This window comes from Myxocyprinus asiaticus, chromosome 38 (assembly GCF_019703515.2).
Source record: "Myxocyprinus asiaticus isolate MX2 ecotype Aquarium Trade chromosome 38, UBuf_Myxa_2, whole genome shotgun sequence".
NCBI classification, from domain to species: Eukaryota; Metazoa; Chordata; class Actinopteri; order Cypriniformes; family Catostomidae; genus Myxocyprinus; species Myxocyprinus asiaticus.
In genome coordinates, this window is record NC_059381.1 from 40,718,821 (window position 1) to 40,734,450 (window position 15,630).

Below are 15,630 nucleotides of genomic sequence, written 5' to 3' on the forward strand. Positions count from 1 at the left end.
ACCTACCCTCTTGATGGAAGTGAGCACAGTCAGGAGGGCAGTCTTCAAGAAGAGTGCCTTAAGCTCGGCTGACTGCAAAGTCTCAAAGGGAGCTCTCTGTAGACCCTGAAGAACTACAGAGAGGTCCGATGAGGGAACGAAGCGCGGTCTGGAGGGATTCAGCCTCCTAGTGCCTCTTAGGAACCTGATGATCAGGTCATGCTTCCCTAAGGACTTATCGTCAACTGCGTCATGGTGTGCTGCTATGGCGGCAACGTACACCTTCAAGGTGGAAGGGGACAGCCTCCCTTCCAACCTCTCCTGCAGGAAGGAAAGCACTGATCCAACTGCGCATCTCTGGGGGTTTTCCCGACGGGAAGAACACCACTTAGCGGACAGACGCCACTTAAAGGCATACAGGCGCCTCGTAGAGGGGGCCCTAGCCTGAGTGATCGTGTCTACCACCACAGGTCTTCCACGTCCCGTCCAGGGGCCAGACATGGAGATTCCAGAGGTCTGGTCGCGGGTGCCAGATGGAGCCCCGTCCCTGAGAATTTAGATCATTCCTCAGGGAATTCACCAGGGGGGGCTGTTGCGAGGAGCATGAGGTCCGAGAACCATGCCTGGGCGGGCCAGTAGGGTGCTACCAGGATGACCTGCTCCTCGTCATCCCTGACCTTGCACAGAGTCTGTGCAAGTAGGCTCACTGGGGGAAAACGCATATTTGCACATGCCAGGGGGCCAGCTGTGTGCCAGCGTGTTTATGCCGAGGGGGTCTCGGTCAGGGTGTACCAGAGCGGGCAGTGGGGAGGATTCTTGGGAGGCGAACAGGTGCACCTGTGCTTGTCGAATCAACTCCGAGTCAGCTGGACCACCTGAGGGTGGAGTCTCCACTCTCCCCTGAGGGTAACCTGTCATGACAGCATGTCTGCTGTAGTGTTGAGGTTGCCCGGGATGTGAGTGGCTTGCAGTGACTTAAAGTGATGCTGACTCCAGAGGAGGAGACGGCAGGCGAGTTGTGACATACATCGAGAGCGCAGACCACCTTGGCAGTTGACATATGCTACCGTTGTCGTGTTGTCTGTCTGAACTAACACATGCTTGCCCTGGATCAACGGTCGAAACCTCCGCAGGGCGAGCAGAATTGCCAACAACTCGAGGCAGTTGATGTGCCAATGCAGTCGCAGACCCATCCAGAAGCCGGCGGCTGCATGCCTGTTGCACACAGCGCCCCAGCCTGTTTTGGAGGTGTCTGTCGTGACCACAACATGCCTGGAGACCAGTTCTAGAGGAACGCCTGCCCGTTGAAATGAGATGTTGGTCCAAGGGTTGAAAAGACGGTGACAGACCGGCGTGATGACCACGCGATGTGTCACGTGGCGCCATGCCCATCTCGGGACTCGAGTCTGGAGCCAGTGCTGAAGCGGCCTCATATGCATCAACCCGAGCGGGGTGGCCACCGCCGAGGATGCCATATGCCCCAGGAGCCTCTGAAAAAGTTTCAGTGGAACCGCTGTTTTCTGTTTGAACACCTTCAAACAGGCCAGCACTGACTGGGCACGCTCGTTCGTAAGGTGTGCCGTCAAGGAGACTGGGTCCAACTCCAAACTGAGAAAAGAGATGCTCTGAACCGGGAGGAGCTTGCTCTTTTCCCAGTTGACCCGAAGCCCTAGTCGGCTGAGGTGTGAGAGCACCAGGTCCCTGTGATGCGCACAATATGTCTCGAGAATGAGCTAGGATTAGCCAGTCATTGAGATAGTTGAGAATGCGAATGCCCACCTCCCTTAACGGGGCAAGGGCAGCCTCTGCAACCTTTGTAAAGATGTGAGGAGACAGGGACAGGCCGAAAGGGAGGACTTTGTACTGATACGCCTGACTCTCGGACGCAAACCGCAGGAAGGGTATGTGTCGAGGAAGGATCGAGACGTGGAAGTACGCATCCTTCAGGTCTACTGCCGCGAACCAATCTTGATGCCGGACGCTTGCCAGAATGCGTTTTTGCGTTATCATCTTGAACAGGAGTCTGTGTAAAGCCTAGTTAAGTACTCACAGGTCCAAGATTGGCCGCAAACCACCGCCTTTTTTCGGTACGATGAAGTAGGGGCTGAAAAACCCCTTCTTCATCTCGGCTGGAGGGACAGGTTCTATCGCGCCCTTCCGTAGGAGGGTAGTGATCTCCGCGCAAGGTAGCAGCGTTTTCGTCCTTCACCAAGGTGAGGTGGACACCGCTGAACCTGGGCGGACGCCCGGCAAAGTGAATCGCGTAGCCGAGTCGGACGGTCCCGACCAGCGCTCGCGACAGACTGGAAAGCGCAAGCCATGCGTCCAAGTTTTGCACAAGGGGGACCAAAGGGACAATGTACCGGCAGGTGGGGCCTCGCGGTGGGGCGGAGCTCGAGGTGCCACACCACGTCTAGGCCGTGCTGAGTCTAAGGACATCGAAGCACTTACCTGGCTCCGGAACAGCCTGGTATGCAACCACTCATTCAGATTTTCTCTTCGGAGCCAAACGGTTATGCTCACTGAGCTGAATTCCCACGACTGTTCATTCACCTCTGCTGGATCTGACGGCGCATTTCAGCAGCTTCTCCCCCCTCTGTACTGGTGCAATGCAGAGAATGCCCCTGGGCGCTTCAGGAGCAATAAAAGAATATATTTCTCTAAAAGAGCATATTTCTCTAAAAGAGCGGCACACACGGAACGTCTTTTTAAAGACGCGTCTTAATAAAGATGCTTTTCCGATTGTGTGTTATTGTGGCTGGAGACCGCTGCTGGATCGCCAAACCTGCCAAATAGAGTGGTGGACGGTGGTCGTGATGACGGATACGTGACCCAGGGAACAAGGAATCCACTCTTGCTGAGCTCTTGAGCACTGCAGCCACTTGGGCATGCAGCGCATTTAAATGCAAAAGGTAACAAAAGATGGAGAGAATCGTGTCCTGTCGGCCTCACCCATCTCGACCAGGTTGAGCCAAGGTGGCGCTCCTGGACCACTAATGTGGACATCATCTGCCCGAGAGACCGCGCCATGACCTCCATCACTCGGAGAGCGAGGACGGTCGCAGAGCGCGGTTCCTGCATCAATCCTGGGGTGGAACTACCCTCGTGCAGTTCCTTTAGCGCCTTGGCGGGCTTGCAGGAGAGCCATGGCATGCAGGGCGGAGGCAGCTTGTCCAGCGGCACCGTAGGCCTTGGCCGTCAGAGATGACGTAAACCTACAGGCCTTGGATGGGGGCTTTGGGCACCTGCGCCAGATGGCGGCACTCTGCGGGCATAGGTGTACCGCAAGCGCCTTTATCCACCGGGGGATTGCTGAATAGCCCTTGGCCACCCCACCATCGAGGGTAGTGAGGGCAGGGAAGCTGAAAAGATCGGGACCGGGCAGTAAAAAGTGCCAGCTCTTCATGCACTTCCGGGAAGAAAAGAACGGGGGAGGGGCGTGGCTTTGAGCGGCACCACAAGCCCAGGAACCAATCACCGAGCCGCGAGGGTTCAGGGAAGAGCAGAGGGTTCCACTCTAGCCGACGCTCGCGGCTGCCCGGGAAAGCATGTCGTCATCTCCGCGTCAGCCTGTGACTGGGCAATCATCACCGAAGGGAGGAGCCCAGCTGAGGCTTCCGACTGGACGAGCCCGCTCTCCGATGCTGCGCTAGAGAGCTCATCACTTTCGCGGGCTCCGAATAAGAGGTCGAACTCGCTGTGAGACGAGCCGGCAGACTCATCCGGAAACCCAATCGAGGCAGACGAGAGTGCTGGGGAATTGGAGGTCTGCGGGGGGATACCTGGCGGAGGCGGTCCCATTGGGGTCCCCAAATCACCCCCAGTGCTAGCTGCGCTGGCCTCATACCCGTGGGTAAGATGACCGAGGTGGGGAGCCTCTGGGGTGGCTTGCTTTCTCACGAAGGCGAGCAGCGACCGCAACGTTGCCATGGACATGTCCTCGCAATGAGAACATGACCATCCACGAATGCTGTCTCCACGTGAGCAGTGCCCAGACACAAAAGACAGTGATCGTGACCATCAGAAAGTGAAAGATAATGAGCGCAACCAGGAATAACACACAATCGGAAAAGCATCTTTAGAAAGACGCGTCTTTAAAAAGACGTTCCGTGTGTGCGGCTCTTTAGAGAAATATGCTCTTTTAGAGAAATATATTCTTTTATTTCTCCCGAAGCGCCCAGGGGCATTCTCTGCATTGCACCAGTGCAGAGGGTGGAGAAGCTGCTGAAATGCGCCTTCAGATACAGCAGAGGTGAATGAACAGTCATGGGAATTCAGCTCAGTGAGCATAACCATTCGGCTCCGAAGAGAAAATCTGAATGAGCGCTTGCATACCAGCTCCTTTTATACCCGTATGTCCGGGGGAGTGGCATGCAAATACCACTCATCAATTTTCATTGGCCTTTTATCAAAGACCAGAGGTGTCTCGTTCTCCCAAGAGTGACCCCTAGTGTCACTACATCGACACAACATCAAGTGAGTGACAGATAGGGAACCGCCATTTCGCTTTTGCTTAAAAACTTGTATGTCAGAGCATCTTTAAAGGAAACACCTGCTGTTATATCTTTAATTCATCCTTTATTAAAGTTAAAATAATAAGGAAGCAGGTCACGTAAATAAGTAAAAACTCCAAAACTGCCATATCTCTGTGCGGTCAGCACCGTTTCTATGAGTCACGTGAAGTCACCCGATCAATCTCACCTAGGGACAGATTGACACTGCACCCGGCTGATGCACAGTCTGGCGCGGGGACGCTTGTCCCTCGCGCACGCTTGCTGCAGCTAGATTATTACGTGATTGTGCATGATGTGGCGAATCATAACACATATGTTGCTGTGTGTATCTTATCAGGAAGAAAATCTGTGATACGCAGCTCTTTTAAGAAGAGTTTGTTGTTTGTGAGTTAAAGATGAATCGAAATCATGTGAACAAAAAGGTGAGAGAGGGTAATCCTAGCCCCATTATACACTACAACAAAATCCATTTTTAATTTGTTGTTGTTTTGGCTTGTTTTCCAATATAAATATCTAAAACTCCTTTAAAACAACGTACATTTACTTCAGCAGATATACTGCAGAAGAAAAAATTGTTATCAGAGAATGTTGAATATAATATTAAATATTATAAAATATCTAATAATACTTAAAACAAGATACAGCAACATATAAGATATTTAGACTTGCTTTTAGAGAATATATCTTGAATATAAGTATATTTTGACTTCACAGCTGTTGGGGCTTCGTTCAGGAGCAGGTTTGGTTATTAGCAATAATTAATATTTTTCAAAGATAATTATTGATTATTAAAATCAATAGAACATTGATTAGAATCAACATTAGCTTATTAATCCCTCAAATCAACAATCATCAAAGATAACTATCAATTATCAAAATCAATAGAATATTAATAAGAATTAATGTTGCGGAGGCACCACCCTGGAATCAGGGACTAATAACCAGACAGTATAGCAGTCTCAATATAGGATTGTTCTCTTAGGAAAGTCGACATCCGGAGGACATCGACATTCAAAGAGGGAACAATGAAGGCTTGAATCCGAGCATTGACATCCCCTGCCAGCCCTTGGCACAGGTGCTTTCAGAACAATACCAAAACACTTCTCTTTAAAGTATAACAAAATTTATTGATGCAGTAATATCAATTAATAATCAATACAATGCAGTCGATAAACTTCCGACTTCCAACTACAAACTAATCAGTAACATGATAAGATATGGTAACAGATAAGCCTATAATACATGAGGAGGGTAGGTGTGTGTGTGTGAGTGGGTGTATGTGTGTGTAAGGAGAGAAGGAGGGCACAAAATGGCGGGCGTGGCTCTCGTGGAGACTGCGTCACGTGAGGTTTCTAGCCAGAGAACGTGGCCGCGAATGTGGGTGAAAAGACTGGTTAATGACGTCTGCCCGTTTAACACATGTCTCCGCTGGTACAATAACTTAGGGACAAAGCTGGGCTCTATCGCCAAGTTATCTGTTCACCAAATGTGTGTGTGGGTATGTTTGTTAGGGGTTGTGTGTGTGTGCGGTTAGTACGAGAGAGAGAGAACAGGGTGATGGCACTGAAGCCGGTTTAGTGATCGTGGGAGGGATGGCAACCAATAATTTTATCACTCAGAGACGCGGTGAACGGCTCGTAATCCGTCTGCTGCAGCCTTTGATTCTTTAATGGATAAACTCAGTGTGCCATCTCACCCGCGATGGCAGAAATGCACAAACAGACCAACGTGGTTGGACAACAACACAGCAAATCTCATTCATGGTAACAGTAAATTACAGTACTAACTAGAGTATTATTAGCAGCAATGAACTATACAAGCAATAACCTTGATACACAAGAATAACACACTATAATAATCTATCTCAGTCCAGATGTAAACCTCTTTCTTACGTCACATGAGGACTTGGGTAGAATGTGTGTTCGTCCGTCATTTGACTCAGACTCTGTTCCTCGAATCTCAGGTGATGCCAGGAGGCTGTTTCCCCACTCTGTCGGCGGGCGGTACGGTGGCTGATTCTCGGTGGGTTGGCAGAGAAATCAGAGAAGTCAACTCATTTGAAGAAGGAAGAGAAATCTTCTTTCTTCACTTCTGCAGGCAAAAGGGTGAGACGCGGATTGCTCAGCGGTCTCCTTTGGATCCGTTAGCATGCTTGGTGGAACACGGAGAATCTCGGCTCATCCAGCGAGATAGAGATTGTATGGCCAAAGTTCAGGTACGTACGTTACTTCCTTAGGCAGCGAGGCTACACCTGGGAGCAGCAGGGTTGCAACTAGACGCGGCGAATACTGTCACTGGAAGCAAGGCTTAGGAGGAATCTCCAGGGTTTTATACTCTCGATGACATTATGGTTGAGGGACATGTTTTGTAATGCATTCCAATAGGAGTTGAGAGTTCAATCCTTCAGAATTTCATACCTAGGTGTAAAGTGAGCAAGGCTTGATGGATCTGTAGTCTGTTTGGACTCCCTTTGATTGATTTTGGCACCGTTTGTCTTTGAGTGTTCCTACAGGCCTCAGTCAGGCTTTATGACTGTGTGTAGGCCTGCCTTTGTCTCCTATCTGAGCACATGATGCCTAACATTCCCCCCTTTAGTCTGAAGAGTTGGTTGTTGTCCAGCGTATTTAGAGCAACTGAAGGGCCAAACAGTTCCTGTAGGTTCACAGTAACCTGTGGGTTACGCCGTCCATGTCTTCCTGATAGAAAATAAAACAGTTGCACAGTCCATACAGTTCACAGAGTTCACAGAGGCTTTATTGTCTGTGCAGAGACTGAGGCACATCTGGGCATAGAACTTCTAGCTAAGTCTAAAACTACATTCATCACACATAAAGACAAACATTCCAAGTTATAGGTAGGCATAGCATTAACCGCAACACAATCTTTTGCTGTTCTTTGGTCATAACCCAAAATCATAGTAGAACCTGACAATGGATACTAGGACCAAAACGCTAGAGGAAAGGAGTTAGAGGAAAGGAAAGGAGGGTTAGAGATTAAATGGCTTATCCTTGGAAATGATTATGGTTAACCTGTTGGATGGGCTCAGACTGGTGTGTAAAGTGCGGCTGTACGAGAAGGAGGGAGTCCAGTCTGGCCTGTAGGTTTTGAATGTACCTGTACATGGCGTGTGCAATAATTGCCATGATGATCCAACCACTAAGGAGGAGCCCGAGGGTGACTAGACTGATAGGGTGTTCTTGGTAAGATGACGATCTGCTTATGTGACTAGGAAATATAGTGGTCAAGCCAGTCGGTTTGAGACTGAACTTCATTCATTTCATCCCTTCAGCCTGAAGCTGCTGTTGAAGGGTGTCATCAATGGTGAGGTTTTGACCTCTAAATGCATCCATGATCTCAATTTCCACGTCATGTTTGTCGACGCTGAGATGATGGAGGACAATATTGTCAATGTGCACGGTGGCTCCTTGGGGAACCGTTAAGAACACCATCTGGGGGCCTGGGTAGCTCAGCGAGTAAAGACGCTGACTACCACTGGAGTCATGAATTCGATTCCAAGGGGTGCTGAGTGACTCCAGCCAGGTCTCCTAAGCAACCAAATTGGCCCGGTTGCTAGGGAGGGTAGAGTCTCATGGGGTAACCTCCTTGGGGTTGCTATAATGTGGTTCACTCGGTGGGGCAAGTGGTGAGTTGTGCGTGGATGCCGTGGAGAATTGCGTGAAGCCTCAACACGCACTATGTCTCTTCGGTAACGTGCTCAACAAGCCACGTGATAAGATGCACGGGTTGGTGGTCTCAGACACGGAGGCAAGTCACTACGCCACCACAAGGACTTAGAGAGCGCATTGGGAATTGGGCATTCCAAATTGGGGAGAAAAAGGGGAGAAAAAAAGAACACCATCTGGTTTGGTAGCGTTAGTTTAGTGGCTGTACCATGGCGGTCGAATGATATTAGAACTTCAGTGGCTGGTGTGTTAATGAGCCAGCAATTGCCTTCTCACTCTACCTTTGTCTCTATCCCTTCATCTTTGAAGACATGCTACCTTGACACTTTTGTTCAAGGTATTCGGCTCTTAGGCTGCAGAGGTAGTTAGTCACCTCTCTAACAAAGGGGTTGCTTGGACAAACCTAATGAATTTTCTTTTGTTTTTGTACATATGCTTTGGCTAGGGATAAGGTAGAGCGAGGGGTCCTCATCATGGTAGGTGAGAGTTGGTGGTGTTTTGAGGTGAATGTGTGTGTTACCTCTCCTAAAACCAACATTTAATACAGACTTTAGTCGGTATATATTCTGCCTTTCTATGATGGGTAGATTGAGGATGAATCCTATTTTGAGGTTCTGAAGATTTACATAGATTGGCATTGCACTGCCAAGACTATATGCTATGTGTATCTGTGAAGGTTGCACAACGGAGGTAGTAGCAGATCTAAGGATTTGTTCGACAAGGTCTAGGGAGACCAGGTAAGCTGAAATCCTTCTATCACTCAGACTGTTGACTGAGGAGCTAATTTCCCTGATGAGATCCTGCATTAGATCTCTAACGATACGCACATAAGTTATGTCTTCTTTGACAACCTCTGACAAAGTCCCTAAAGCATGCAAAGTGTTATTGAAAAGAGCAGAGTGCCGATTTACAGTGACTATAGTACCCTGAAGGGTTTTACCCAGGCCCTGTAATTGTTCTTGTTGGAGGAGGAGTCTCTGTTGGATTTCTGGCATTTCCTCATCGAGTTCACCCATGTGCCTTTGAAGCGCACTGATGCTGACAGAGTTGACAGCTGAGAGGCCAGTGGGAAACAGTGACCCGATTGCTGATGCCTCGGCAAGCAGGCCGCTGAGAAATCTTTTTGTTCATGTCTGGAATTTCTGCAATTCTTCAAGGGTGTGAACAGTTGTCTGTATGGCACATTCGACTGTGTCATGCATTTGGGTTCCGCTTAGCCTGCCTTCAGTCAACCGATGTGTTTGCGGTATACATCCCAGGTATCTAAACGTACGTAAATTCTCTGGGTGTACAGGTTGCAACAGGTGATCAAGAGGCCAGGTGTTCCTTGTAGGATGATGCCGGTTGGCGGGCTGGGCTCGACTACATCACTGGTTAGGGCAACGCTTAGGCTGAGGAGAATGCCGAGGATCCACGAGACTTTCATCTTGAAACAAACCCGAGTTTATTACTGTATGAAATTGGAGAGGTGCTAGGAGAATCAGGAATCTGATTCGAGTGGACCCATTTGTATGCCAGTGTTTGGCTTGGTTTTGAGACCCTGATGTGGTAGGCTACTGGTGAGAGCTTTCCCACTATCTCGAAGGGGCCTGACCAACTTGATAGGAACTTTTTAGAGATTCCTGCTGGTTTGTTGAACCTGAAATAGAGTACCTTGTTGAGTACTTGGTACTCGGGGTGAGACGCTCTCCTGTCATAGTAGGCTTTGGATCCCTTGACGCTGGCTTCCAAGTTCTTCTGGGCCCATGCGAATGTGGCCCGAAGATGGTCGCGCAGGTCTGTCACATATTGGTGCAGCGTATAGGCAGTTGCAACACTGACATCTTTGGGGCAGTACACAAAGGTGTTGCAGAAGGCTCATTTCTCTTCCAGTCATCATTTAGAACGGCGTGACTCCTGTGGAGCGGTGTGGAGTAGATCTAATGGCCATCAGCACCAGGGGGAGTTTCACATCCCAATCTCTGCCATTGCTGTTAACATACATTTTAAGCATGTTGCTAATGGTGCCACTGGCAAGTTCGACCTGTCCAGATGACTGGGGATGATACGGTATGTTGACTTCCATGCCCATGATTTCGTACATGGTAGTCATGACGCTTGAGGTGAAATGGGTGCTTCGATCCGAATCAATGGAGAGGGGTGGCCCCCAGCGGCTGAAAATATGGTTCAGCAGCAGGACTGCGGTTGTTGTGGCTGTGTCGTTAGGGGCAGGGAGGAATTCCAGACACTTGGTGAAAGCGCAGGTAACTGTGAGGAAGTACTTGCTACCTCATAAGGACTTGGAGACTGGTCCAATCCAATCCACCTGGAGGTGGGACCACAGGAATGTGATCCCTCGGTTCTGGGGTGGGTCCCGATCCAGCAGTCTGGATGGCTGGAACTGGCCACAGACCAGACACCCTTTGACATAGGAACGGGTGTTGTGGGCCATTGATGGCCAGTAAACAACTTGCTGGAGGGTCTTAAGGGTGGTCTTGTAACCCCGGTGGCCTCTGACAGGGGAGTCGTGAGTGTGGGCTAATATCACCCCCCTATGATCGGTTGGGACAACCCAGCGAGCAGGTCCCAGGTCGGTTTGGGTATAGACCAACAAACCTTTCTCCAGTTTAAGACGTGGCTGGTTGTCATGGAGAGCATGTAGCTCCTCCGACTCACACGGTGGGGTTTGAGAGGCCCCTTGTGTTGCAGGGTTTGCTACTCGCTGCCAGACGGTTTGGATGGCCGGGTCTTGCTCCTGCAAGTTCTCTGTCCCAGGTGCAGAGTCTGTGGGCAAGTCTGCAGGTCTTCTCACCTTTCTTTTGCCTGCCGATGGGTGATTGCGTTTACCGTACATTTTTGGGTAATTGGAAGCCACTCGTCTTGGAACTCCCAGGTCATGCCCTGTTACACGCTAGGTGGCTAGGTGGTTGGCTTCGTCATTACCATCTTTGTCAGGTTTGGGAATGACCTTTGACCTTTTTCCAGTACACTGTCATTCCCAAGTCGGTCACAAGTCGGTCGTACAAGAGTTTTATAAATCCCATTGTGAGTGTGAGAACCAGGGTATGCAACATTTTTGTCCATACGCAATGTTTATACATGAGGCCCCAGGTCACTTGTTTCTCTTGTGAGGTCTGGCAACACTGCAGCTGGTATAAGGGTGATTATGTGCACAAAGTGCAGCCATTTTAAAAAGAATGTTATTAACCATTCTTTTATTTTGTTCTAACAGTTACCATTTGAAAAGAAGGCTATGGAATGCCAGAACCGAAAGGAAAAACAACAGTTTCTGCTCAGAATGAAACGAAATGAAAAACACTTTGTTTTTAGTCTGTGAGTAAAAGTGTTTTAATGAAATAAGATAGCACTGTGTGGGCAACAGTGCAAAAAACGAAGTGTTTACTGTTAATCTGCTGTTTTACTCATGATTTGTGTGAAAGTGAATAAAACTCATTGCTGTCGTAGAGCCTCTAGTGTTCATTTCACCAGAAAACTGCAACGACAACGAGGCTAGTAAAAGTGTTTTTGCAAAACTTTAGTTATGGTAACGTTTATACTATGATACCAGGTTATGTATTTTTCCTTTTTTTTGGTGCATTTCCTATAACGTATATGTCACAGTAGCCTATTAATATAATTAGATATTATTATTGATATAAATAAGAGACTATATATCTATATAAATATGTATATTCTTATATATATATATATATATATATATATATATATATATATATATATATATATATATATCTTTATTCTTATATGTGCTACATATTTATAATGATTTGTATGTGTTTGTTTATTTTGTAATGCCATATGCACTTTACAACCTGAGAAATATAGAAAGTTAAATAGAAAGAAAAATAATATTACTACTAAGTAATAAACTGTAGGCGATTGGGGAAAGATGTAAATTTAGTCTGTCTCTTCATGTTTCCCACAGTACATTCATGCATAAACACACTGCTCCCAGGGTTGGGAGGGTTCCTTTTGAAATGTATTCCACTACAGATTACAGAATACATGCTGTAAAATGTAATTTGTAACATATTCCATTAGATTACTCAAGGTCAGTAACGTATTCTAAATACTTTGAATTACTTCTTCAGCACTGGTAGATTTTTTCATTTGTTTTGACTATAAAAACTCTGCCAGTACAGTAAGACAAAATACACGTTAAAAATACATTCTCTGAAAAACCTAAAACAAGTTTCTAAAACAAACATAAAACTTGTTTCTGAAACAAGATAAATCAAATTGATCTTGTTTTAAGGATTTTTAGATATTTCTACAGGAAAACAATAAAAAAATTATTATCAAAAATACAATTTTTGCACTAATATCAAAGGTCTTACTAGAAAAAAATAAATTATGATACAACATGAATTTTCTTGATAAAAAAATATGATCGTGTCTGGTAACGTGCATGTAAAATGGCTAGAAATAGCATTTTAGCTTAGCATAAAGCTGACAATTTACACAAGGTTTATTTCTATTTCTTCTGCTCTAAACTTACTTCAAACGTACTTCTCTGTCTGCTCGTATGAATGTAACACATCATAAGAAAGTGTTTCACCGCTGTTCAAATGCACTTTGGATCGCATCATTTATATGTATAAATGTTTTCCATCTGAAAGGACTAAATATTAAATGAAACAAATGACAATAAAATGCAAAGAAATCTTTTCAGTAATCAAAATACTTTTTGAATGTAATTGTATTCTAATTACCAGTGATTTAAATTGTAACTGTAGTGGAATGTATTTTAAATATGTAATCCCATTACATGTATTGCGTTACTCCCGAACCCGACTGCTCCTAGTCAGTGTATCACTTGCTGCCAGCTCAGATATTCCCTAGGACTAGGTCTAGAGCCAGTAACACTTGGAGTCTGGCCACTAGTCGGCAGTAGTTCAATCTCTGTGATGTCCATCCTAGTAGACTGAAGTGATGCAGGCAGTGATCCACAAAGCCTCCAAACAGATCTCACCATTGCTCTTACAGTAATTAAATGAAATCCTGTGACTAAAATAGGTTATTTAAATTTTTGGTCTTTTTAAGAGGTGTTATTTAATTGTATGTATTAGTGCCTTTTGTGTGTTGTAATGGACCTATTTTTGACATTGTCAACATGTGGTTTTGAGTTGCTACTCTTTATTTTGTATTTCAGTTCATTTTCAGGATCGTGAATGATTGGTAAAATAAATTCGAAGAGAGAAAACACTAACAAATAATTACACAGTAACAATAAAAAAAAAAAAAAAAAAAAAAAAAACATTTGATTTTAAATATTGAGATAAATGTGTTTGTTAAACTAGAATGCCCTAGTAGTTTTTTGAAAATTTTGCTCAGTTGAAATCTCTGCCGATATATCGATGTTAAAGTTTACAGAGCATTTGGTGTGGGTTAATCATTCACACTCACATCTCAGGAACTGAGGTTTGTTTCTTGCATGTCTATCTTGTATTGCCAAACATGAACTTGGTTTGACATAGATTCTGCATTGTTATGTTGAAATCCTCTCAATATCAACAAAGGCAAAGGTTAATTATTAAGGTGAAGGATAATGTTTTTCAAAATCAACCAATAATTTATTCTGCTCATCTTTCTTGTCAAATCAAACCTCAGTGTATTTTTGCCCAGAAAACAACAGCTTCACAAGCATCTAAGCCTTTGATAGTTCCTGATTAAATTAGGCTATATATTTTAAATTTACTCATGCTGAATACTGTTCTGTAGGATGTATTGTTATTACTAAAGCTGCATTTGATCAAACATAAAAACATGTCTAGATAATATAAACATCTGAATTCTTTTCTTAATAATTCATTAATTGGATAAACATTTTATCACTTTATTCTGAGCAAAAGAGATTTTTTGGGAAATTCATTCATTTTATATTTGATATCAAGACATGTTAAATGGATGCAATTTGACCTCTTGGTCTTACCTCGCAGTTGATAGCTGTGGTACAAAAACTTTGACCCAGTTTATTATAATTTTTTTTAATTTATATTAAAAAAAAATATCAAAGTTCTTAAAATATTAATAGTGCTACCTAAATACTTTTAGTGTCTGCTAGTGATCAAGTTGATGTTGTTGATTATTTATTGTTGTTCTGTTTGTCTTCTTCGCCCTTCTTTTCCTATCTGTTTTTTTTTTGTGTTTTTTTTAAGTAAAAAATTAAGATCAATATGTAAATAATCATATTCAATCAAGAGGTAAACTGCAGAAGGCTAAATGCTTTACAATTCCAAAACCAGCATATTGTTAGAAATATTTATTACTATTATTGTTGTTGTTGTTGTTGTTGTTTAATACACAGGCAAAAACTTTGGTTAAAATTGGCATATTAAATATACTTTTTGATGACGTTGCCAGCACAGGTATTTCTGGAGTAAATTCCAGTGGTCTCAATGAAAAGGCGTCACAAGCACATATCTGCTATTTATAGACAGTTACTGCTTTACAGCACCAGTGTTTATGCAGAATTATTCTAACTATTATAGGGGATATTAGTGTGTGCATGTATTGTAATTGAAGGTTTATGATGAAACAGCCTCATAAAGAAGCAACTATATAAGTATTATATAGACTAGACAGGTAAAACAGGATATTTTTAATTTAAGATAGGGTATACCTTGATTTTACTTTATTTTCACTAATTACCTATCTGTTTGCAGATTGTCCTGTGAAAATGTAGCTTTAAATTGTAAATTGTCCTGTAAGACCTTTTGATAAGATAAAAAAAAAAAAAAACGATAAAAGTTATCTTCACCCTCAGATTATATCTCTAAATATAACTTATTTTTTCGTGAAAATCAACACTATGTTGATACTTTTAAAAAAGGTTTAATCTTCTATAAATTTAGGGATTCTTTCTGTTTGAGGAATTAAACACATGAAGAAACTGATGCATATGACTATATTCTCTTATACAAAAAAGTTTAATTTGTACTCATAAGTAGTTGCATCTGTTGAACATTGTGAACACTTTAACAAGCATGTTTTTGTTGCTGTAGTGAGGATAATTTTACAACACACCCCCAATAAACTTTATGACTCCAGAGGGAGCTAACAGCAAGCTTGTTTATACAGTTCTCTCTCCCCTTGCCAGAAACAGAGCAATGATAAAGAAAATGGAACATTACACCCTACCTTCCAGAGGGGGAAAAACTCATTCAAGAATGTTTGATTTCACTTAATAGAATAGATTACTCTAGACAGAAATTTGACTCTATACATGTTAGAATGCTTTTACTTGGCATGTGCCAATATATTTGTAGAATATGTATCAATCAGTGCAAAATCAGGAGTATAAAAATTAAGCTCAAGAGTATTTGTTTTGTTGGTTTATTATATGACAGCCCTTACCAAAGTTCATGTTTATCCTCAGAGATATGAATGATTTGGAGAAGAAGTGACACATAGGCAGGGCATCCCAATTTCCCAACATCACTGAAGATAATTAA